This window comes from Rhyacophila brunnea, unplaced genomic scaffold (genome assembly GCF_057557595.1).
Source record: "Rhyacophila brunnea isolate RB1 unplaced genomic scaffold, BYU_Rbru_1.0 scaffold_23, whole genome shotgun sequence".
Classification (NCBI taxonomy): domain Eukaryota; kingdom Metazoa; phylum Arthropoda; class Insecta; order Trichoptera; family Rhyacophilidae; genus Rhyacophila; species Rhyacophila brunnea.
The window spans coordinates 17143742-17167958 of NW_028232893.1; the positions used below are offsets into that span (position 1 = coordinate 17143742).

At 34.5% G+C, this 24217-nt stretch overlaps 1 pseudogene; it reads right to left on the reverse strand.

Moving 5' to 3' along the window:
- Nucleotides 1-1774: 1774 nt before the first annotated feature.
- Nucleotides 1775-24217, reverse strand: part of LOC147069605 (uncharacterized) — a 50613-nt pseudogene continuing 28170 nt past the window's right edge.

A 24217-nucleotide genomic window follows, 5' to 3' on the forward strand; every position in this document is an offset into this window, starting at 1 on the left:
ATACTAAACAACAAAACAACTACACACAATATTTAATTCTGGCCATTCTGAAAAGAAAATTCGTTAAAAGACGTACCTAAATGAAGAAATACAATTAACTGTGTTTGCTAAATAAGACGCAATAATTGAGACTTCGTAGCTTAATAAAAAAATTAAAAAATTAACTATGCATTGCACACTTTACATAAAAATTGTAATTGAGCAATTTTTCAATATAACTATAAATGCGAATATGTAAATGACTCAATGTAATTAATTCTCTCAACCAACGTGTACGAAAAAGCAAGGGCATTGTTATTTAAAAGAAAAAACATTATTCTAACCCCAATAGCCGGTCGCTAGTATTTTATAAAGCGCTTCATTTTCATGATTATTAATTAATTTCGTTGGAATTAGGTAGGATGCAGGTAGGTAACTAGGTAAAGCAAGGTCAACATCCGATGGATGGATGCAGGTTCGAGTCCTGCCTGGTGCCATATTATTCACACTATTTTTTTCTAACAGTTATTTTACTGTGGTGTTTCCAAAATATTTATGTTAAATAAACTAATATATTATAGAACGACAGACAATCATATTCACCATATTCTACTGTTTATTAAATTCTATAAAAAATAGATACCATAATTAATACTGTTTCAAGATATAAATATTACAAACACGATAATTGAATCAAAATTAACGTATCTACGTCTGATACATCCACATAATTGTCCTAATTGATATTCATGAAATTACTGTGAAGGAGTTAGGCTTTTCAAAGAACCAGCTATCTTTGGATGCTCCATCAGTAAATCCATAGTCTCTCGAGATGTATGGCATATGACGCCAAGGAACCACATGTATGACAAGCCATACCGTCATATTGAGTTAAAAGAAATGCCATCGGTTACCTTTAACAGTCAGTGCAACATCAGCCTATCTTGGAAGAAATATGAGTCAATGATTATCATTTCCAGACCAAATACCGCACAAAACGTTTTTTTAAAGAATGCACAGATTTCAGATTTCTCTTTTTGACGATACCGTTCAGCCAAAAATGACCCACGTTGTAAATACGATTTTCTTTGCATAAACAGGGTATAATGCCTTTCCAAGAAAGAAGGCAGTAACTGACTCAAACACTTTCGAGATAAATAATGACATAATGTGTTTTATTTTTCAAATTTAAGTACGGTGATATTTTTAATTAGTAGGATGTTTAAATATAAAGTAATAATAAACATGCAGTAACTGAAATAAATCGGTACAATTGCTACCTTTTTGCTAAGAAATGTGTATTACTGTAGCAGATGTCCATTTTTTCACTAAGGATTTTAACGGTATTTTTGTAATCATACAGAATATTTTATAACTTTCAAAATTACGTAACGGATGGCATTTACAACTAAATTTCATAAATTTTGGTAGTTACTGCCTTCTTCATTGGAAGGGCAGTATAATTGGGATATATATTTTTTTAAGACGTTGTTGAATTGTGTACCAAATTAAAAAAGAAAATGACATATATAATAAACGAATACAACTGTCAGAAAATGACGGTAAAAGTTTTTGAAAGATACCATCCCTCTATTGAAAAATCTTATGTAACCATAGTAGAAAAAATATTTATGTATCTGATTTCTATTAACGCGTGTTTCTTAAATTCAATTAAAAAATGAAAATTAATTTACCTGCTTATTTTTATGGGTCAAATCAAAATGTAATGCCATTTATTTACAAAAAAAACATTATTATTATGTCAGTATATGTTTTTAGCAGTCGTGAAATAAATTTACATTTCTGTTACATCTTCAACTTCCGGCTCTTCTTTGACAGTATAAACAGCTGATCTCTGTCCAGCTGTCACATGATTCAGCATCTCAGGAAGCGGAGTAGACTTGGGCTCCCTGGTGATTGTATTGCCCTCCATTCCTCCGTCCATATCTCCATCCGGCGTATTGAACAGCACCGAATTTGAGTTAGTCGAACTGAGCAAAGTCTCTTCCGTCAGATTCCTTCTGTACATCCTATCCTTGGAGATCATCTCGTCGACGCCGAACTGTCAGGATACAGCCTGGCGCCCGATCATCTCCTGGTGCTTGAGAGCACGCTGGACTCCGGCCCGAAGAACTCTCTCTTGGTGCTTCAAGCGGTGAACGATCTCATCGTGCAAGACATTAAAACACATCGCCGTCAATGCGAGACCTGATATTATGTAAATCGAACAAAACCAAATTGTCCCGTTCGATTCTCGCTTTCTGTAATGGGGTCCAGAGCCTGGTACCAAGTCACCAAAACCGATCGTGCTGAGACTCATGAAGCAAAAGTAAATACCGTCTAGTAACTTCCAATTTTCTAGCTTGTACAGCACAAAACCTCCAAGTATAATGTACGACGCAATCATAACGAGACATAGCAAAACTGGTGCAAGAATTGAAAGACCACGAAATGATGCTCTAGAGTCAGTATCTCCGCAGCTCATCGAATCGCAGTCTTTTAAAAATCCTGGTTTCTCTTTGATCGGTGACGGATGATTATTTCTGTGCGCCTGTGAAGCAGAAATAATAGTCCCTGAAGGTGATCTGACATAATATGGCTCTTGCATCAGCTGATCTGCTGTACCTTGGCGGTGGAGTTTTCTGTCGCGCTCGCGTCTCTCCATTCGCTGCTCGTCGTAGCAGCAGTAACCGCATCCTGTGCAGAGGCAGCAGCACAGGGCGCGAGAGAACACGCTCCTTGCAAGACGGGAGAGTAAGGTCCCCACCACGCTCAGGTATAGGAGGGTCAAGGGGATTCCCAGGACTGCGTAGCCCATCGTCACTGCTTTACCGAGCGCTGTTCTGGGAGCGATGCTTCCATAACCTGCAAATAAAATAGAAAAAAATTGTTATTACAGATCCACACAAGAGATGAAGAAGATAACTGCCAAGCGCATAAGTAAAAAATGTCCCAAATAATCAACTTTAAAAAGAATTGTTTTTTTTATAATATATAGGTGCTTTTTTATCAAAGATTCGTAGCTTCTAATTTTCTTAACATTTTATTATCAAAAGTTTTTGATATTTTCAGCCGTTAATAAGATATAATCATCATTAAAACAGCAGGCCCAAATTGGCTACAAATAGCCAAAAAGTCCAGTAGGACTCTTTGGAGGAGGCCTTCACCCGAAGAGAGGTTCTGACAAACCAAACAAACAAATTACATACCTCTGTCTAGTTTATAAACACTATCTAATAGTATTATATACAAAATAAAAAATCCTAATATAGGTATATATGTATTATACAAAAATGATAATAATTAATTTTATATAAACTAGAATATAAGTAGATAATACAATCATAGATAGATATATATACATAATATATATATTCATAGGTTATATATCATATATTCATTAGATATAGTCAATTAACTGTCATTTACTTTTGTTTGTAAGAAATAAAAAGGTTTTTTATTTTATTTTTATTATTATTTAAAAAATGGAAATAATTCCCCATTTTCCCAGATGGCAGATGTAGCACAGCATATTATATGAGTGCTGATTTTTTTATTATTATTATTACTAGGCACTACTATTATGTATTATTATGCAGTCTCCCCTTTAGGGGAATTATTTTCCGGTAAAACTCTTGACGTCCCCGGGTAAAGTGCCCCCCTTAATTAGATTTAGAATGGCATCCTCTTTTCATTTTAAGTTTGAAATTGTCTGGAAATTTGTTAGTAATCTACTTATATATTTTCTTATTTATGTTCGGCTATCTTAAACAGACAAATGCGATAAACAATTTTTGAATTGACATACACATCATCTACTGAGAATTAGAGCATTTTCACGAAACTTACTCTCAAACAGTGGTGGTCTTATATTGTATGCGAAGGTCTGCAAAGCTGACATTGTTTCGAAGCACCCTTATGACAATGTTGTCTGTGCGATAAACCGCCATTACAATTATATTATGTAATGCATGTGTATTTCAATATAACAATAGTTTAAACTAAGATGTTAATATTGTCTAAAGAAGCGTCCGCATCGTCTGCTTCATTGAAAACCTCCACCGATCTCAAAAATTGCAATTTTTGAATTTGTTCCTTCATTCACCGCCGCTATGCAACGCATGACCACCCTACGCTCACGGGATGTCAGTGAATAGGATCAGAATGATTTAAATTACACCATCTCCATCCGCCATCTATTTATGCACCCGCGAATTGTGCCCAGCCGCCTTCGATGACGCTATAAACGTATCAGAATGAAAAGAATTTAGTGCCGCGCTTCTTTGTCCCGAAACAAAGCTACACGGGACTGAAGTAATAATCATGCACCTTGGTGCTTAGAGAAAGAGCTTAGAAAATAAAAAAAAGAATGTTGACTCTGCTAAAACATAGGAGTCAGGATTTAAAAGTGACGAATTTATGGATGGATCGGAATTATTTCGTCCTCCATAATATTATGACACAGCAAACTTTTCAAATGCATTTAAGATGACCTTGATTGATATCAAGTCGGCGTGGCTAATTAGACTCGCATGCGGACGGACCCACGGAGGCATATCAAACGAAACCCGTGAGCTATGGAGATTGAGAAATTGAGAATAAACATAATTTTGAAGAGCCTCAAAAGCCAATTTATGCATTACTAAAATATTTAAGCTACTAGCCTAGTAAGTACGGTTACATGTAAATTGTACGTATGCAGTTCATCGTAGGACACTTATGTGTGCGCCGCAATACGTGAAACATGAGTTCGTATAACATTTTATCAAATGACGAGTTCTTCGTTGAACATTTCACCGTGGAATACATTTATACGTATTTTACAAAATGCGGCGATAGTTTTCAAATAGTACTGTTCCAATTAGATTAACCCTAACCCAACCTAACCTAGTAAAGACATCTCCGCATGTTGTAGCATACGTACAAATGTATTCCACAGTGAAATGTTCAACGAAGAACTCATCATTTGATTAAATAATGTTACACTCACTCATGTTTCACGTACTGCGGCGCACGAATAAGTGTCCCACGATGAACTGTTTACGTACAAATTTCCGGATACGAGTAAGTACGTATGAATCCCTCTCTGTCTATGAGTTTTTCAAGGCAACTATGCCTAAATCATCTACTATGTATTCATTACCATAAAATAAGAACTTCTGCCATCACTCAGAGTCAGAACCCTTCCAATGTAAACACAATATCATTGCAGACAGGTGAACACGGTGACATCGCGATAACAAGGAGGCACCCGCTCGTGAACCTGACAATTACAATGCAAACTCTGAAACACATCCCGAAGAGAAGACGATTATCTTCAGGTAATTAAAACAAATTAAAGTGCGGCGTGAATAATTAGAGCCGCCCCCCGCCAGGTGATTAATTTGAGCTAGATGTGGGGGTGGTGGGCGTTGCCAGGGTCCGCGTGTGTGAGATGCTTTCGCTTACTTTATATATTTAATTAAGTGTGTATGCTATAACAATTATTTATAGGTTAGTAAGTCTTGTAAAATATGTGTCGCCTGCTTCGCGAGAGGGCTTGCGCTACGGTTGTAAATAACTTAAAATGTCGAGGGATCGCCAACACTATTCAATAATAATTATAATAATAAATATTATATTTTAGTTTAAAAAATCTGTGTGTTATATACGCGCGTTAGAAGTTATACTTCTTTGGCGTAACAAAACAAAAAATAAACTTGTGATAACCTAGATTCTTCAACCAGCTCGTAATTATCTTGTTAAATTACACACTCAAGAAAAAATACCGCTTATTGGAGCACCCTTGGTTTATTTATATACACTTTGACTTATATTACTAAATTATATAATTATTTCTCGTTGTTTTTATTTTTAAACTAACAACTGTCACTCTGACTGACGTTTAATCGTTTGTTTACGTTAGGAATTGCAAATGGCCGATAATAATAAATTCGTTGCCTAGGCAACAGAACAATTATAATATAAAACTTGCGTTTGTATATAGCTGACTGATTCGCAGCTAACTTCATACTGTCGCGCACGTTCGCAACGGTGTGAGTGCGCAGCTCTCAATTTCACTCTCTACCAAACGCCCCAAAAGAAGTATAACTTCAAAAAGGTTTACTACTTTTAATACAGGATCGTAAAATACGATATTTTTATACGCAAACAAATGAGACATAACATAATTATATAGACATGATAATGATAATGAAGTATCATATTATATTGTATTAGATATAATGAGTAGTTGATGTCAAACCTTTCAATCAAGCAGTTCACAAATAATCTCTCAATTGAATGATACTGTATTTAAATTCTAATGGATGTAAGTTTTGTACTATTTCATTTGAGTCGTTTTTGGCGACCCGGGTTTCGCCTTTCGGCATCTTCAGGTACTGTTAATTAACTCTAACTTATATAACCAATCAGTACAATAAAGTAGGTAAAAACTCCATTACCTACCTATCAAATCAAGGGTCACGATAAAAGATAACAAATAAATTATGAATAGTAAATGGAATAGTACAACACTTAAATCCATTAGAATTTAAAGTCAAATTCCAACAAGTACCATCGGTTGATAGTATTAATACTATATTTGTCTACAATAGACATTAAACTACTAAAATCACAAATCTATTCAATCGTGTAATATTAAAATAGACATGAAACAATAATCTAACATAAAAACAGTTCTATGTTTATTAATCAAATACTTATGTATCCATATAAAAGCACTAATCTTAGTAGTTGGATGTAATAAACAATTCAAATATAATTTGAATAAAAACAACTACAGATACCTACAACACAAACACTGACCCCTCCAAACAATCCGCCTCGCACCACACTCGGTCTCAATCGAGCATATCACGAGGCCCTCCCTACGTTTGGATGTAAAGAATCGGCAGTTTTCCGCACTGGTAATGTCTCAGGAGCAAATACCCAAGTCTCAAGTGAGCTTTGACTGATTCTAATGATTTTTCTCTAATACAAAGCGCCGTGGTAGAGAAAGGCATGGAGAATTAATAAAAGGAAAAGGAATAACAAAAACGAATCTAATCAATACGGAGAGCAAAATTTATGTGAAGAGATCTTCACGCCCGCAGTAAGACGCCGAATTTTTTTTAAAAGAAATAAAAATTGTCTTTGTGGCGACCAGGTTGGACGGCCCAATGAGTGCAATGGGCCTTCGAGATATATCATCATCAGCCGGTTTCGATCCAATGCTGGATGAAGGCCTTTACTATATTTTTGTAGTATGTGATGACAAGGTTGTGATGCTATTACTAGTAAAATAGCAAAGTTTTTGCAACTTAAGTGATTGGCTTATCAATTCTAAACAAGCTATGCTGCCAACGCATAGAATATAATTCTCACAAGTGAAGATACAATACACTTACGGGAGAGCAGATAAATACAATAATCGCCACAGTATCAATAACACGGAAATGTATTCAAAATTATGCTATCACTCTTGCCAGGAACATACTAACATCATACTAACATCTCACGAACACACATAGATACTAGCATGCCACGGAGTACTGAGAGTATATCTCAATAATATTATATTCAAACTGAAGGATGATTACTGAAATCTATGTGATGGCAATACGTTTCTAACAGTATCGCACATCATCAATAACTGCCCATTACTATAAAACGAGCGATAGGCTTTGGAATCTCTGTTCAGACAACATAATAACGAAATTGACCTCCAAAAACCTTACGAAATACTAAACAACAAAATAACACAAAAATACTACATCATAATTATAATCCAACGCATCTATTTTATACACAATACTGCTTTCGACCGCTACGGCAGCTATCTAGGGTAGACTTGTATTGAAGTTTTAGCACTTAGTGTAACAATTATAACTAACTTATTATAACTTATAAGTTAGTTGTAATTATTACAATAAATGCTAATATTTCAATACAAACCTACTCACGATAGCTGCCGTAGCGACCGAAAGCAGTATTGTATATAGAATAGATACGCTGGAAGTTGAGAAGTAAATGGAGGAACATAATGACATAGTACTCAATACAAAACTTTTAAAATCTCAAAGGAAAAACTTAACCACATTGTACCCTTTTCTAAAGTTATCAATTAAAACCTCATTTACAATCGCCATCAAGTATTTTAAAATAAAAGCTCTGTTTAGTACAGTCGTCCAATTTCTTTTTTCTTCTCTTGTAGGTCACATCTCTTGGGGAAAGAATAATTACATTTTTATTTGTTTAAAATAAAAGTGAATTGAAAGTGTAGCACAACTGCCATTTTCATAAGGTTTACAATATTATGTACCCAACGCCGGGACGATGCCTTATTTCCCCGTCCATTATACGGGAATAAATCTTTTAATTCCCCTTTCTGCCGCTTCGCCCCGTACACCACCCTTCTGCCTCCACACACACACCCTCTTTTATTTAAGCGGGTGCCTTAAACATACCCCCTTGCAATTCTATAATTAATGTAATGAATCTTTTATGAAGACGAGTCGCGGAATCTGATTAAACTTTGCCACAGTTCTACACATCAATAATGCCATCGAAATTTACAACACACTAGAATATATAATATTTTGACATAACTTTCTACTTCTGACTTGATAGCTTCAATCCCTCATTTTGTTACAATTATCAGTTAACTTCACCTATACTATTGCCTTGATTTTGACTAAGTGTTATTGCTATTGTATTTTATCACTAAAAACATTACAAAGGCCATTTGAAACTTGGTAAAAGCAGAAGAGCCGCATATTTATTTCGCTATCTCCGCTCCTTAACTGAAGTATATGGACACCACACGACACCTCCAAGAATCTTTGTTACTCGCCAATCATTCCAGGTCATGTCAGCATCCTATAAACATTATACTCGTATATGTATCAATGATACTACTAAGCATCACATGGGTGACACATTTTAATATGTATGTTTTGTTGTCAAAACAAAACAATGAATCGAAAACGATGTCAGCATTTCAATCACAACTAGATCAGTACGGTCAATTATGATTTATTAATTTTTTATGATTTTACCGAAGCTTTGACTGCGACTCGCTGTCATATCGCATCTTCTCTTCTAGAAGGGTTCCGCCGATCAGGTCCTCACTCCAATTCTGTTAAAGAACTTTACAATTTTGCCAAGCTCTTTCGTCTTACCCACCGCCAGGGCACTTTTCAATTCGTCGACATTCTACAAAGATATCCGCAATTCGCAGCTGTACTCTGTGTCGTTCATTATTAGGGTATTGTACTGCTATATGTACAATATACTCCAAAACATCACATTCATCGCATAGATGCGAATCGCTTCTTCCCATGAGGAAATCAAATCATTTACCCATTGTGTGATCTGTTCTTAGTCTCAGTCTCAGCTTAAGCTCATTTCTCTTCAAGGGAGACTCTACAAACTAGGGCACAAACCGTGGAGATAGTAGAATGGACTTACTCCATATACTCTTTTCTAGAGATACCCTATGGTGAAAATCTATCTACATGCTTTGACACATTTTCTTTATGGCCTCATTCCAGTCCAAGTTTTCTGATATCCACTGATATGGCATCCCTAATTGGCTAAATTCCTTTGCGAGATCATCCGCCCCTTCATTGGAAGGAAGGAAATAGGAAGAACAATCCATAAATTTTCACTATCTTCACGAGTCCGTCACTCGACGCACCACTCTCACATTGACTCCGATCACTCGAGTCAAGTCTCTCAGTTCATTAATATAATTAATCTCTCGATCACATCGATTTCACCAATACATATGTACCCGCGATTATAATCGCAAGCTGTCATCTTTATCACTGTATTTATTTATTCTTGTACAAACCAATAAACGCTCTCCTCAAAAAACCTTCAAGCAACAACGACTTTATCTCTTCTACCAGTCATCTACCGCCAAAGTGGTAAAACCGACGTGATTTTTGAACACGCAACGAACCCGACGTCATTCATCCCTAAATATAGATAGTATTACATAATATCTAATACACTGCTTCAACCAAACGCACTTGTGGTTAATAATAATTCTTGTCTTATTATTTTCACCTGATCAGATATAACTATCACCGCACTTGTTTCAGGCAGGTAAATAATTATCTTGCTAGCCAAAATAGAGTCTCAGAATAATTTAATCACGGCGTGCTTATTTTGATAGAGACACTATTATTTCTTGTCACTGAAATTCGCAGCCTTAATTTGAAAACTTTGAGGCACATGCATCAAGAGCCGCATTAAATTCTAATAAATTAGAGAATATTGGAGGTCGAAAGTTTTCTCATAATGGCTCAACAAATAATAATATAAGACGCTGTGTACTAAGATTAAACAGTTTTGGGATACACCGATGTGCGGACGGTGTCACACATTTCAAAATCCACTTTACCGAAAAAAAATCTTACCTAATCAGAATACTGGGAATCTGTGCGGTATATGAAAATATTCAGGTTGTAATTTAATATGAACAAATGCATATAGTAAATGATATCGGGAAACAAATAGCTAAAAATTAGAAGTGTTTCAAAGGAATCCAACCTTGCATTATTCAATTAATATTATCTTGGCCCACCACCATACAAACGTGGGTACTAAGGTAAAAAGTTTAATCGTTGTAATTTATTGGACAAACGATGTATCTGATTTGTGTAGATAAAATATCTTCATATATAATTCCGATGACTAATAAGTAATGAATTTTCTTTTAAACTACTTTAAAGTACGTATATTTAATTCAAAAGAAAAATATCAAAAAATGTGAGTGAAATTAAACATTTAAATAATAAAATATTCAACATATTTTATGATATATTACAATAATTATAAAGGAATATAATTCAGCAGAACTTTTATCTTCTATTAGAGCATTTTCTTATATTACATGTATTTATATTTAATATACCTACCAAAAAACGGTGCGGATAAATATTTAAAAACGTTTCGTAGTTTCACAATTTATAAATTTATCCAGAGAGTGGAAAAATATTATATGGTAAATTTAACGGATAGATGTTTTAAGTTAAGACTATACTTCAGCTGGGGCACGGTCTAAAACGATCGTGACTACGCGACGCGAAGATTTTACAAATGACGCGTGCAGAACAAAACATAATTTGTCATAAAAAGTCAACATGCGTCCATTTAATGTTATGTTTATTGTTTTATTACTAATAATAATAATATATTCATTGATATGTTTTCTTTTTCAAGTAAATGGGTGACGTTTTTTAGTCATATTTACACAATTTAAGAATTAATTCCCCCGTTGCCATCACAAAACAAATTGACGTGTTCACAGCTCGACTTCGCTCTCCGTTTGCCAGCCAGTCCGAAATTTCGTTGCACCTATAGTTGAAAATTATTTGCCGTTTCACTGAATTACCGTCTTATTTAATTATTGATTGATATAAAATCTCAATAAAACTAAATATTCTCAATTTTTCTATCAATTTAATATAAAAATTATAAATTTTTCATTAGTTAGTAATCATGGATGTTCTGACAAAATGTTCATACGATATTGATAGGTCTGGTTGTATACAGCCAGTGTAGCATTAATAATACTGTTAAAGCAATAAGCATTTTCTCTTGCTAAATTAACAGACGAGTAAATTCATCTGTGCGATGAAAATCACTTAAAGTTATGACCTCTGGATTAGTTTGGGTCAAACTTAATTAAGAACATTATTAAGGTGCTAGTTGTAACAATAAATTATGAAAGATTAAAAAAACAGCCTTATCACAGATTCACTCAAAAATATTAATATAACGTCTGCAAAGCTCTGGTACAAAGAAAAAAACTTTAGTAGGGTCTGGTTAAATATACTTAACTAACTGAATTAGTATTTAAACATAATTAAAGCTCTATGCTTAGTCATACGTATAAAGTTAGTGATCTTATGCGTTATGTAACCGATTTTTGGAATATGGACAAATGTTAAATAAATACGTATTATAAATATATAACTATCATTTTTTTACTATTTTGCAACAAACCAACAAAATATAGAATACTGAAATGTCATTTTGATGTCCATAGTAACGCACGTATATATTAATAATTTAGTTGCAAGGACCACCCCTTTATCAACCAATAATAGTGGATTGGATTACGGATTTCTTCCAAAATAATTTTTCATACAAAACAGAATTAATTTAAAATTAATTCAATTCTACTTAAAGATGGCCAAAAGTATTAAAAGAATGCATTGGCATCGTGTTCTAATATATTCTAAAAGGTTCAAATGTCTAGCTAGTCGGGAAGTTAGTTAAAAATCAATTGCAAGATTTGTACTGGATAAACAACCATTGGACAAACAAGAATATGAGCTAAGAAAATGTGGTAAAAATGTAACATTATTATAATATTATTCAATCTTGGTATAATTATAACACGTTCACGTATATTGACATACTTATTGTTTTAATTCTTGCAATTCGAGTAGTAATAATTGTACAAATGCTAGGGATACTGTATCCACAGTTCATGTATCATTTAAATAAATATTGATAAAGGATACATTAAATGTGTCGAAGACAAAGGTAATGATAAATTACTTTGCCGAACCAAAAGCAGGTCTATATTGGACAACAAAATGTCAATTGACGGCAGTGTGGATGATGAGATAACTCACAGAACCAAACTGGCGTAAAGTGCATTTGGGCGGTTGAATAGTATCTTCAAAAGTGACCTCTCATTGTGTTTTAAGCGTAAAGTGTTCAACCAATGTGTGCTACCAACACTCACGTATGCATATGAAACATAGACTCTTAATGTAAGATAAATCCAAAAATTACGAGTAGCGCAACGTGCCATGGAAAGGTGAATGTTGGGCATAACGCGTAAAGATAATGAAGCATAAAAGAGTACGCGATGTGATAGAGGTTGCTAAGCAGATAATATGGTAATGGGCTGGACATGTCACTCGGCGTGTGGAGAACCGTTCGACAGATGCCGTCATTTTATAGTGGTACTTAAGGGGCACTAAACGCCTCATAATTTTGGTGGATGTACGTGGTAGCAAATAACTAAGGACCGAGAATAGTGGAGGGAGCTATCGGAGGCTTTCATCCAGCACTGGATCGACCCTGGCTGATGCTGACGATGATACATTAAATTGGTTTTATAATGGAAAAAAATGTTAATCGGAGATATTTGTGTTATCAGTTTTTTCGGTAGGTATACAAACTCATCTTCAGAACAATACTACGGTAACTTTAAACTGATAGTTAACTTAATATCGTTCTGATGATCAATATAATATTATTGTAACTTGATTTCTTTTATAATACTTTGAGTATAACATTAGATAAGGTATCAATATTATGGATAATTCACACTTGATAAAAATCATACATTGAATGCTGCTTCTAGAAACAGATACTTCTAGAAATGTATACAATGTAATACATTCATTTTATAAATAGGACTTGTAACATCAATATGTTTCCGCACAACTCTTTATAAAAATTAAAAATAAGTTAATTTCGAATATTTTTCAATCCTGTTACAATGCGTACTCAGTGAAACGATACGGAACGGTGAACAAAGGCGATATAGATGTTTGAATGCGCTTTCAAAAATAATATTATCGCTAGTATCGCACTCGCTTTAAAAAAAACTCACACTAACATATGAGGCGTCTAATTACAAAAAGCGACAAGCCCACAATTCAATATTTTCGGGAAACAACGTTTTTATGTTTCAAGCTTCAATTATTTGTTTTAAAGTGAGATTATTTTTTTCCGTTATGTCGAAATTAGAACCAAATGCCAATTTGTTTCAACCGATAAACTCTTAAATGTAATAAAATATAGGCAAAATAAAATTGAACGTAGCGCTACTTGTACCTCACTTTTTAATTAATTCCACATAAGGCACATATTTCAGTAGCACGGCCATGAGTTTACCAGATGCTACAGCATAGGAGACGCCATTTTCAATATTGAACGTTCTCTTATTGGTTGACTTAAACACGCGCGAAATCAACGAAGCTTTAAATAATATGAAATACGGACTTTTACGGCTTTTTGTAATAAATCGAGACTTAAAATATTTTTTTTCATAGGGTTATGTCGCGTTTTGGAATTTATAGATTAATACATATTGTGTAAAATTATACAAAGAGTACGTGCGTATTTTTTTCTCAATTTTGACCAAGTATGGACTTATCGCTTTTTGGAATTAGACGCCTCATATATGCTTTTCTGCAAAGCGGTTGATATAAACATTGCATGATATAGCAGCTGCCATGCAATACAGAAGTGATAATGTTGTCTAGCGACAGAAATACCGCATTCCCACGTGCTATTTATTTGTCGTTCTGCTGTTGAGTTACAGTTGAAACTAATTTTTGATAGTGGGAACCACATCTCAATAAAATGGATTAACTTGTAAATTTAATTGATTATTGTAGAGGTTCTTTCTATATTTAGTCGATATTCAGTCAACAATTCATCGGCTAGCAAATACAACATTAATGATTTTGATGTTAATACGATTAATTAAATGCCGTTAGTAGGTTTCAGAGTGTATTTTGTTTTAGTTTTTGAATTACGTAAATATGACGATTTCATCCACAAAATTTTTGAAATGGTCAGACAACATTCTGTTCCCAAACTAACAAATTTACTGTGACTCATGACTGATGGATACAGGACACAAATTTGACTGCGAAACCCAGATACTGTATCTCTGGTTGTAACGATTGATACATTACTCTAAGCAACGTTTATTCTTAGCTAATCTGATTCCTATTAGCATTCTTAGAACGACGTTTGCATTCATACACTCACCATAACACATATCTCTTGATAATGGCCTCTGCAACAAGCCCGAAACATTGAGGAAAGAAGGAAGGAGTGCAAGAGCTAGGCATTACAGACAACCGCGCTACTAACTATGCCACAGTAGATCGGTAGTATCAATAGGTTTAATGGAATGACTAACAATCAATAAAAAAAATGATATATTAAAGGAAAATAATAACAATGCTTAGTTTTCATAGCGCGTACTACTCCATTGATAACTTATGATTGTACCGCTTCGATCCACTAAGTACGCACACCCGAAAGCAAAGTGCTCCACACACACTTGATTACCCCTTTCACCATCGACGTGGCAATTCTGAAGTGGCCGCTCGTTAGCCGCCGGCGACCGAGGCAAGCACTCCTACTTGACTTTTCAAAGGAATCCCACAGTTCCTCATTTATTCTACCATCGGATGTGAATTTCTATTATCGAAATTCGACCACGATAACTGCATAGGTCAGTGGTTTGGATTCTAGGTTGTAAAGCAGGGCTGTGTCTCAAATAAAGTCTAATAAAGAATAATAGCATGTGTAAATATACAAACCTTAAATCATGATTTGAATAACCATTTTCCGTTTTCAAAAGCATTATAATGAATTTACTAGTTAAACTACACTAATTAATTCGATAGCGATGTCTGTCTTGAATCATTGCACTCAGGTCTCAGGATATTATCATATTATAAAAACACCTCACGTCACCTACATGCTTCTTATAATACACTCGATAAAGACTGGGTATGGAATAAGTAAAGATAATTAGGTATTTGACCCATTTTAACCGTCCATTTAACTTCAGCTAGCATTATTCTGATGCAATACCTGTATATTATTCGACTTTAAAAGGAAAAATGGGGTTATCCACACAAATCTAATTTTACAGGAGGCAGAAAAACATTTTTGTCATAAACTTGAAGTTCATGATGATTAATAATTTGATTTTTATATTCCTTATCTGATAATAATTATTAAGATAATAATTTAAAAAAAAAAAAAAAACGACGCTTAAATCGTTTTTCCCATGTCACTTCCTTTTTTTGTTAACTGATGGATAATAAATTGGCATTTGCAGCTTAGATCTTTTGGACACAACGTGTATTTAGTCGTATACAACATTATTATGCAATAAAATATATTTTGAAATACTGAGGGTTACGCCCTTTTTCCTTTCTACAGTCGAATGTAAACAAGAAATATATCTTCCTTGTAATTTAAGGTCAAAATAAATCAATGACAATTGGTTTTTAAAATGCCCACGTAGCTTCTTACTTTCAATTAAATATTAGAAAAGTACCATAATGGAAGAATATTTACAGTAAAATAATAATATGTAACTTTACTTCTCTTCTACGATTCAAATAATTGTTTTCTGCCTTCTGTTTGCCAGCGAAAAATATTCATTTAAAATCACCATCACTCTTTTCAAATTAGTTTTTTTTTGTTTACTATTTTTACAGCAGAATATTTAATTTAATAAATATAATTCTTTAGCCCCGGTAACAGCCCTGTAACAATGCATAGTGTTTGCGGTTTATTTACCATTCCAAGTACAGCTATATTAAATTTCAAACAATGCTGTTGTTGAAATGGAAAAATTAAAAACAGAAAAACTCCATAATATAACTCTCAGCTCTTTCACTGCTATGGGCTTTGTTAATTATTAATTAACTAGCCGTGCAACATCAGTGGAAAGTAATCAACTGCTATAAAATTAATTGAAAAGACAATCACTTTCAATTCTCATACTATCATTAGCTTTCAATATATTATAAAATAGTATTTTGTTCAATCTAGCACAAATTTATATATGTGATTATATAAAATTATCTGTGTAAAATGTATACAGTTCTTTTCTTCGACTATTTTATATGACTGACCAGGCCACCACAGAGTTTACGAAAAATGGATGTCAGCCACTTGCTCAACCTATTAGGTCCATACTCTGACTTATACACAAATTGAAAAAAACAATATTTGTATTAGACGCTATAGGCCGACGCTATAGGCCGACGCTTAAGGCGTGCGGCCACCGTAGGTGTTAAATACTTCATATATTGTTATGAATAATCAATACATTACAATATATAACTATAATTATTTAAAAAAAATGTCTTTTTTTGTCATTGAGTCAAACCACGACCAGATATTAATTGGAAACTAAAATTCTAAGAATATGAAGAATACTTGTGCCGATTAAAAAAACCAAAGGTGGCGCATCCGTACAAATGTTGAGCTCTGCGAACAATATTAATGTACCTATGCCCAATATAATCAATGTTTTGAGGACACAAAAATTCAGATGGGTTGGTGAGTAGGAACGCTTGTCTGCACACGGCCCCTGGGCCATCCACGGAGTAGATGGGCGGATAACGTCAAGAGAGGACGCAGAGACCAAAAAAAATGAAAGACCCTCCAAACCAACGCCCCGCACAACACTCGGGCTTAGTCGAGCGTATCACGAGGTACATTACGTTAGAGATGTGAGGCATTTGTTCAGTTATTTCGCCTGGTAATGTCCCGGGAGCAGATACCCAAGACTGAGGTTGCCACGCTCTAAGTGAGCTTTAACTGAGTTTAAGGAGTTACTCTAAAGCAAAGTGCCGAGGAGAAAAAGACACATGTAAATTACATAAAGGAAAATGAATTTAGTTTACGTATAAAAATAAAGAAAGCTAATAAAACGGAAGACAGAAATTATGTGAAGAGATCTTCACGCCCACAGTAAGACGCCGCAAATTTATGAAAAGCAACATAATTGGCCTGTGTGACAACCAAGGTCTTGACTTCCGACAACTGACTTGAGCATCTCTTCCCTCTCGGAGCACATTCTCGGACATTCCCAGAGGATGTGGAACGCATCTTGTTTTTCTCTGCCGCATGGACATGTCGGACATGTCCAAGCTCAAAGAGATTGGCAGCGAATCCACCATGGTAGAGAGACTGAGTGTGATCAACTGGAAAGAGAGAGCTCGAAACTGAGCGAGAAATTGCTATTTCTCGCTCAGTGCCTATGTGTATAACTAATATATCTCATAAACATGTTTTTAATCTACACACAGGTGAGTCAATTATTCTGTTATGTGTGTCAGTGCATTAGCTTTTTTATCATGCCCAATCCTAAGAAGATCACATCACAGACTGGAGGTTTGTGTTAATAGATTTTTTATGAGAAATGGATGTTAGCCACTAGCTTACTTAAACTAAATTACATAAATACACCTAATAAGTTTATATTGCGTCGAGCGTGTACCTATGTCAGGCCGCTTATTATACACCACAACGATCGTTATAAAAACGAATTCATTCCAATAATAAAGCCATAAAGATTTTAAGGGCGTTTTGATAAACCTCCCTTATCCGAAAGGGCCCCAGCTAAACCGAATGCCATATCGCTTTCTTTCTTTCCCTGATGAATGAGCACCCGCCCCTTTTCAAAGGCTGTGTCTGCTGATACAGAGGGCTCTATTTCTTTCTATTTTGTAGGTGCTTATTTGAATATATGCTTACTTTCTATACACGATATAGGTTTTCCTGAAATGTACACACTCTTTGTAGCGCCAGAGTTAGTATTTTGGTCACAATCAAATACTTTTAAGATTAAAATTTTTGACTGTATTGATTTCCGTCTAACTTCAAGGAAACTGTGATCTATCCAGTATCAAAACTGGCAATGCTTTACACACTCATCCATCCTCATTCTATAATACGAACACTCGTATTATATTTGGCTGAGGATACTGAAAAGTCGGAAGAATCGCTTATCTTAATCGGGTCGTAAAAGAAAATAAATGATACTCTCATAATAGTTTGACAGATACTTATAGTGCAGTAATAGAATATCAAAGTGATTAAAGTATCAAAAAAATAGTGTGTTATCCAAGAGATTTAAGACTAATTGAATGCTGTGTTTTGAAAACTTTACATGTCACATTTAAAAAAGAGTGACATAAGTTACGAAAATCTTTTTTTTCGAAAATTATTACTTAAATACACAAATGTAAGGTTATTATTTGTTCTGTAGTTTTTTTAATACATACAACACTTATTACAAAATAATATTTTACATAAATACTTTTCATTATTCATTTTTATATATAATATGATTGTTTTCACTATTTTGACTAAAACAAACATTTTTGAAATACAGCATTCAATTGTAATGACGTGAGGTGACATGTTGTAACCTACTGTAAATATAGGCATTAACCATACATAATCAATCAAAAAATATAAACATTATTGGTGAAGACGAATCATCAGTTAAGCGTCACTGTTTTTCAAATGAATGTCCAGCGATCGCGTGCCATAGAAAGACTTCGTCATTATAATGTAGCAGCTCACAGACAAATAACTGAGTATCAAACACCATAAAAATGACAGTAAGACATGACATTATAAGACGTAAACCAATGAGAGAGAGGAAAGGACATATAATATGCAATGTTATCCAAGAGATTGAAGGGTAGTTATAATAGGGATACTATACTGTAATATATTGTGCCCAGAGGCAATATACACAATCAATCAAAATATAGAAAAAAATATGAATGAGGGATTATCATCAACTAAGCGTGGCCGTTTTTTAAATAGACGATGCGTTCTCGGTAAAGTCAGGAGACTATAATAAATATTTCGCCAGGCTGATGCAGCAGCTCACAGACAACTAAGTCTAAAGCATCAAAGACACTAAGCGCTTGGCCACAGTGGTCGGGCGGGCTGCGGGACGGCAGCGGCATGTATAACTCAAACGTATAACCGTGTGTGATATGCTCCAAAAAAGACACTGTCTACGAATATTTCATACACGGTTATACGCTTGAGTTTCGTACGCCACTCCTCGACGTTTCGGGCTCGTTGCAGAGACTATTATCATCATCATCTCCTGATAATGGCCTCTGCAACGAACCCGAAACGTCGAGTAAAGAAGAAAGAAGTACACACGGTGGAAACCCAAAAATCTATTACGATATTATATGAGGATATTGACAGACGGTAGTGCACCCGGTAATATTTGCTAGTTTTAAAATAATTTAATAATCATCAGATAACTGGATTTTGACTATGGAAGTCGACGTTGCCTTTTTAATTAAATTTTTTGCCGTTGTCATTCTAATTTTAAAATATTGTACACGCGGCTTTCGACGTTATTTCGATTTAACGTTTCATCAACATCAAACTATGCATCTCAGCCTGAAACTACAATATACTAATAATATTATTTACTTGTTTTTTTTCCTGCTTACTTTTTTGTAAGTGAAAAAACAGCAAACCGGCAGCATAACACGTAAATGTACGTTACGGCAGCGCACACTGCCACATTTTATTTATTCATTAATTCCGCTGAATATTTGCCAAAACCCGCACAGCGGTGGAAGCCACACCCCGTTTCCCTACTCTTTAGCATACTTTGCTTCGATTTATTGTGCTTGATACATTATTGCAAGGCTTCGGCGTTTTTACTTCGTAATGTGGAAGAAATCGCCCCCTCTGCGTAAATGTAATATTATGAAATTTCTTTGAGAGGAACCTTAGACGGAGCTATAATAATATAATGAAAACAGTCATTGTAGAAAGCTATGTGAGCAGATATTCAAAATACTAACTAAATGATCATTATCTACAATTCAATGCCTTCACTCAAGTCCGTCTAGCTTTAGCTCCCTTTACTGCCGTTGCCAGAGAGATGCTGCCTCTTTCTACACCGCAGCTTAGGTACCATCCCTCAGTTTTTCTTCTAATTTATTGAACAGAAGTTTATTTGGTAATTTGCTGTCTGACATCTTTAAGACATGACATGCCCAACGAGTCACCCCACGACAGGAAATCAGCTTATAACGCGCAAGGTTTATTGTTTTCATAGTGCACTGAACACCCTTCTCAGTATCTTTCTTTCAAATATATCCAGTTTCCTTTTATCTTTTGCCTAGGCCTAAGCCTAGGCCTAGCATTCCGATTCATGTGTCAATATGAGCCTAATTAGGGTTTTTTTAATTTTTATGGCGATCAACGAGTTCTGTGAGAATAAGCATTGTCAGGAAAATCATTATTAACAGGCCGTTAATTATTTTTATTCACATTTTTCACAGGCCGTAAGCATATCGGTTAGTGCTTACTCGGCGAGAAACGCTAATGGCAAAAATAATATTTTGTAGTACATATTATATTTTTAGCATAAAAATTTAACACGAATCTAATTACCAAGTAATATTTATTAACATTTATTAAGTATGTTAAAATGCATTTCTCACCGAAGGCATGGGATACTTATTCAGAGTCAACATTATTCAAATATGAGAGGTTCAATAAATGTGTCGCTAGATATCAAAATCAGCCAAGTCCATAATAGATGAATAGGAGAAAAACAGCTTTTTGTTTTCTCAAATACACAGTCACAAAGGTGAAAGTTTATATTGTTTTGAGTATAGAATATTTAAAATTAATAAGTTCCATATTTTGATAATGCAGAAATGTTAGAAAGCAGTAGTTATTCAGCAATTCACAAAAAAGTGAAACATACCTAAAGGTGGACTTGGCTGATTTTGAAATGTAGCGACACAAATATACTATCTTTAATCATTGTATTCTTGTACTTGTGTCAATCCGTCAAATTAACAAGGAAATGCTCGCAACAATCATACTTCAGTTCTTCACTCATCTCCTCATCACACCATCATCCGCTGACTTTCAAAGTTTTAATAATATTATTTGAATAAAATGATTGAAGAAAATCTTCATCATTTTATATGTTTTAAATTGTATTTACTTATTGGTATAACAACGCGCGATAAAAAAAATGGCGGGTTTTCATTCTGGGGGCTCTAGGTTTAATTCATGGTGAGGTCACAATATATTCATGTGATGTTTTCAAAATTGATGTGACTGTGACTATTTCATATCTATTACTAAACTACAGTAATGTATGACTGCAACTGTCACTGAGTCTCATGAATCATGGCTGTAGTAGTGCAAAAAATATATACAATATTATTATTTAATACATATTAAATTTAACAAAGAAGCTTAAAATACAGTTAAAATAACAACTAACGATATTAAAAATCTATCACCTTCATAGATTAAATGTTACTTCTTTGCTAATTATCATTTGCTATCGAGTCTCCCCAATTGGTATTTGTTTAAGCTTAAATATACAAAAACAAAGCTTTAAATAATTGCTAAGTGAGGAGCTTTGCCACTGCCTTATGGCAATACCTTTATTGACCGAATCACAGCGGTCTACGAAACAATATTTAGGTAGACTGTAGAGAGCATTAATCATAATAAAATTATTTCTTTGTACTTATCATTTTCCCTTTCTGGTTATTCCAGTTAAACAATCCAAAAATACACAACTTCGCGAGGAGACTCCGTCTGCTCATGGCAATAATAAAAATAATAATTATTTGTCCGAAAACTTTTCATTTTGGCAAAATGGCGCCGTTCGTTAGCGGGGGACGGCATAAAAGAACACTTCAATTCGCCTTTCCCTAGAATTAAACTTCTATTTTGCGTGACGGAAAATGCTTTTAATTCAAACAGTACCCCTTGCCTACCCTCCCGCCGAGAAAAGTTTGTTTGCCATTAACAAAATTATTATTTTAATTTCGAAGTGACGGGCAGAGACATCTAGCGGTGTAATGTCGTTTATAATTACGAATATTTTTGAAACTAACGTCTTTGTAGGTAAAGTAGATCTCTTTAGCAGAAGTTTAATTTAAAAAGGTATAATATTTCCGGCTAAATTAGTTTTGTGACTATAATAATATCTACTACACGATAAATAATTTATAATAATTATTATTCGTCGCTAAGACATCATACTAATTGAATTATTTTTAACAGAAGAATATTATATTTATCTATGTGACAAAAAAACGTCGCAGAGAAATTAATTCTATTTTCAACTATTATTTTATTTAACAAATAATTCACAAGATTTAAGATTATAACATTTTAATTATTGTAAATCTTGTGAATTATTCGGTGAATAAAAAAATAGTTAATTAAATTATTAGAAAGTTCAAGTAAGTTACAACAAAAAATCTTGGAATGATCCGTGGCGTCGGCTAGTAATTAAAGTAATACCTACTTTGATTTAAAAATACAACAACCAATCGCAAATAGTAACTCAATTTGGAATACGCTTCAGAGAGTATCAATAGCCATTAGTTGAAAATTTTCGCACTAAAGTATGATACCTACAGCATAGTGGTCTATGAGTATGTGCGCGAAACCCGAGAGATGCAGGTTCGATTTCTGCTGGGTGTCTTTTTATGTGTATTTTTTCAAAAAATGATTCTTTCTTTGACAATATAATATTTTCTCAGAAGTATTTTCAAAGTTATGTATGTTTAATTCTATTTTTAATCAATATAGAATGCTCTAATAAGCAGAAATCAAAATAGAATCTTATAAATCATAACCCAACTTGTTATATTCTTTTTAGTCACAACGACCGTACATTCACAAAATTAAATAGATTTTATAGCATCCCTGTAGCCATTCAGTGACCCTTTGGTACAACTGAATGACTGTATTATTGACCGGCCGAGAAATATATCCAGCCCATTTCCACTCCATCATCTTTACCACATATATCAAATCACATACTATCGTCTGTTTCTTTACTCATTGCTTTATTTTGAGATCCCTCAGCGTTATGCCCAACCTTTCCATTCCACGTTGCGCTACTCGTAGTTTTTAGATTTCTCTGATAAACGTAAATACTGGTAATACACATTGGTTGAACACTTTACGCTTGAAGCTCAATGCTCCGCCATTTTAAATATATAATTTAGGCGCCCAAACGTGCTAAATGCTAATTTAGTTCTACGACTTATCTTGTAATACACACCTGTGTCAATAATTGACATGTATTCTCCGAGGTAGACGATGTTGTTAATTTACGCAATTCGGGTCAGAAAGCATTAAAAATATTTGAATCCATCAACATATCCTAAATTATAGATGCATTGTGTAACCAAGGAATATTCAGAAACCATATAGATAGATATACAAAATATTATAAACGTAATAGTGATGCTACTTCTTCTTCTTCTTTTGCCATATCCGCCCCTTAACTGGAGCATATGGACACCACGCGTTGCCTCCCAGAATCCCTGTCGCTCGCCAGTCTTCTTGCTTCGTTCCAGGTCAAACCAGCATCCCGTAGCTCCGCCGTATACACTCTGTAGATTGTATTTAGCGGCCTTACAGGACGCCGGAATCCGGTCGGCTTGAAGAACAGGCAAGCCAGGTTGAAGTTCTCTTCTGGCATCCGCAGCACGTGGCCGAGCCAGGTCCAACGTCGCCTCTTCACTTTCAGCGTGATGAGAGGCTGCTTGGTGCGTTCTCTTATCTCCTCATTGCTCCTAAAGTCATACCACCACACATCCAGTATTCGTCGCAAACATCTGTTTTCGAGTTC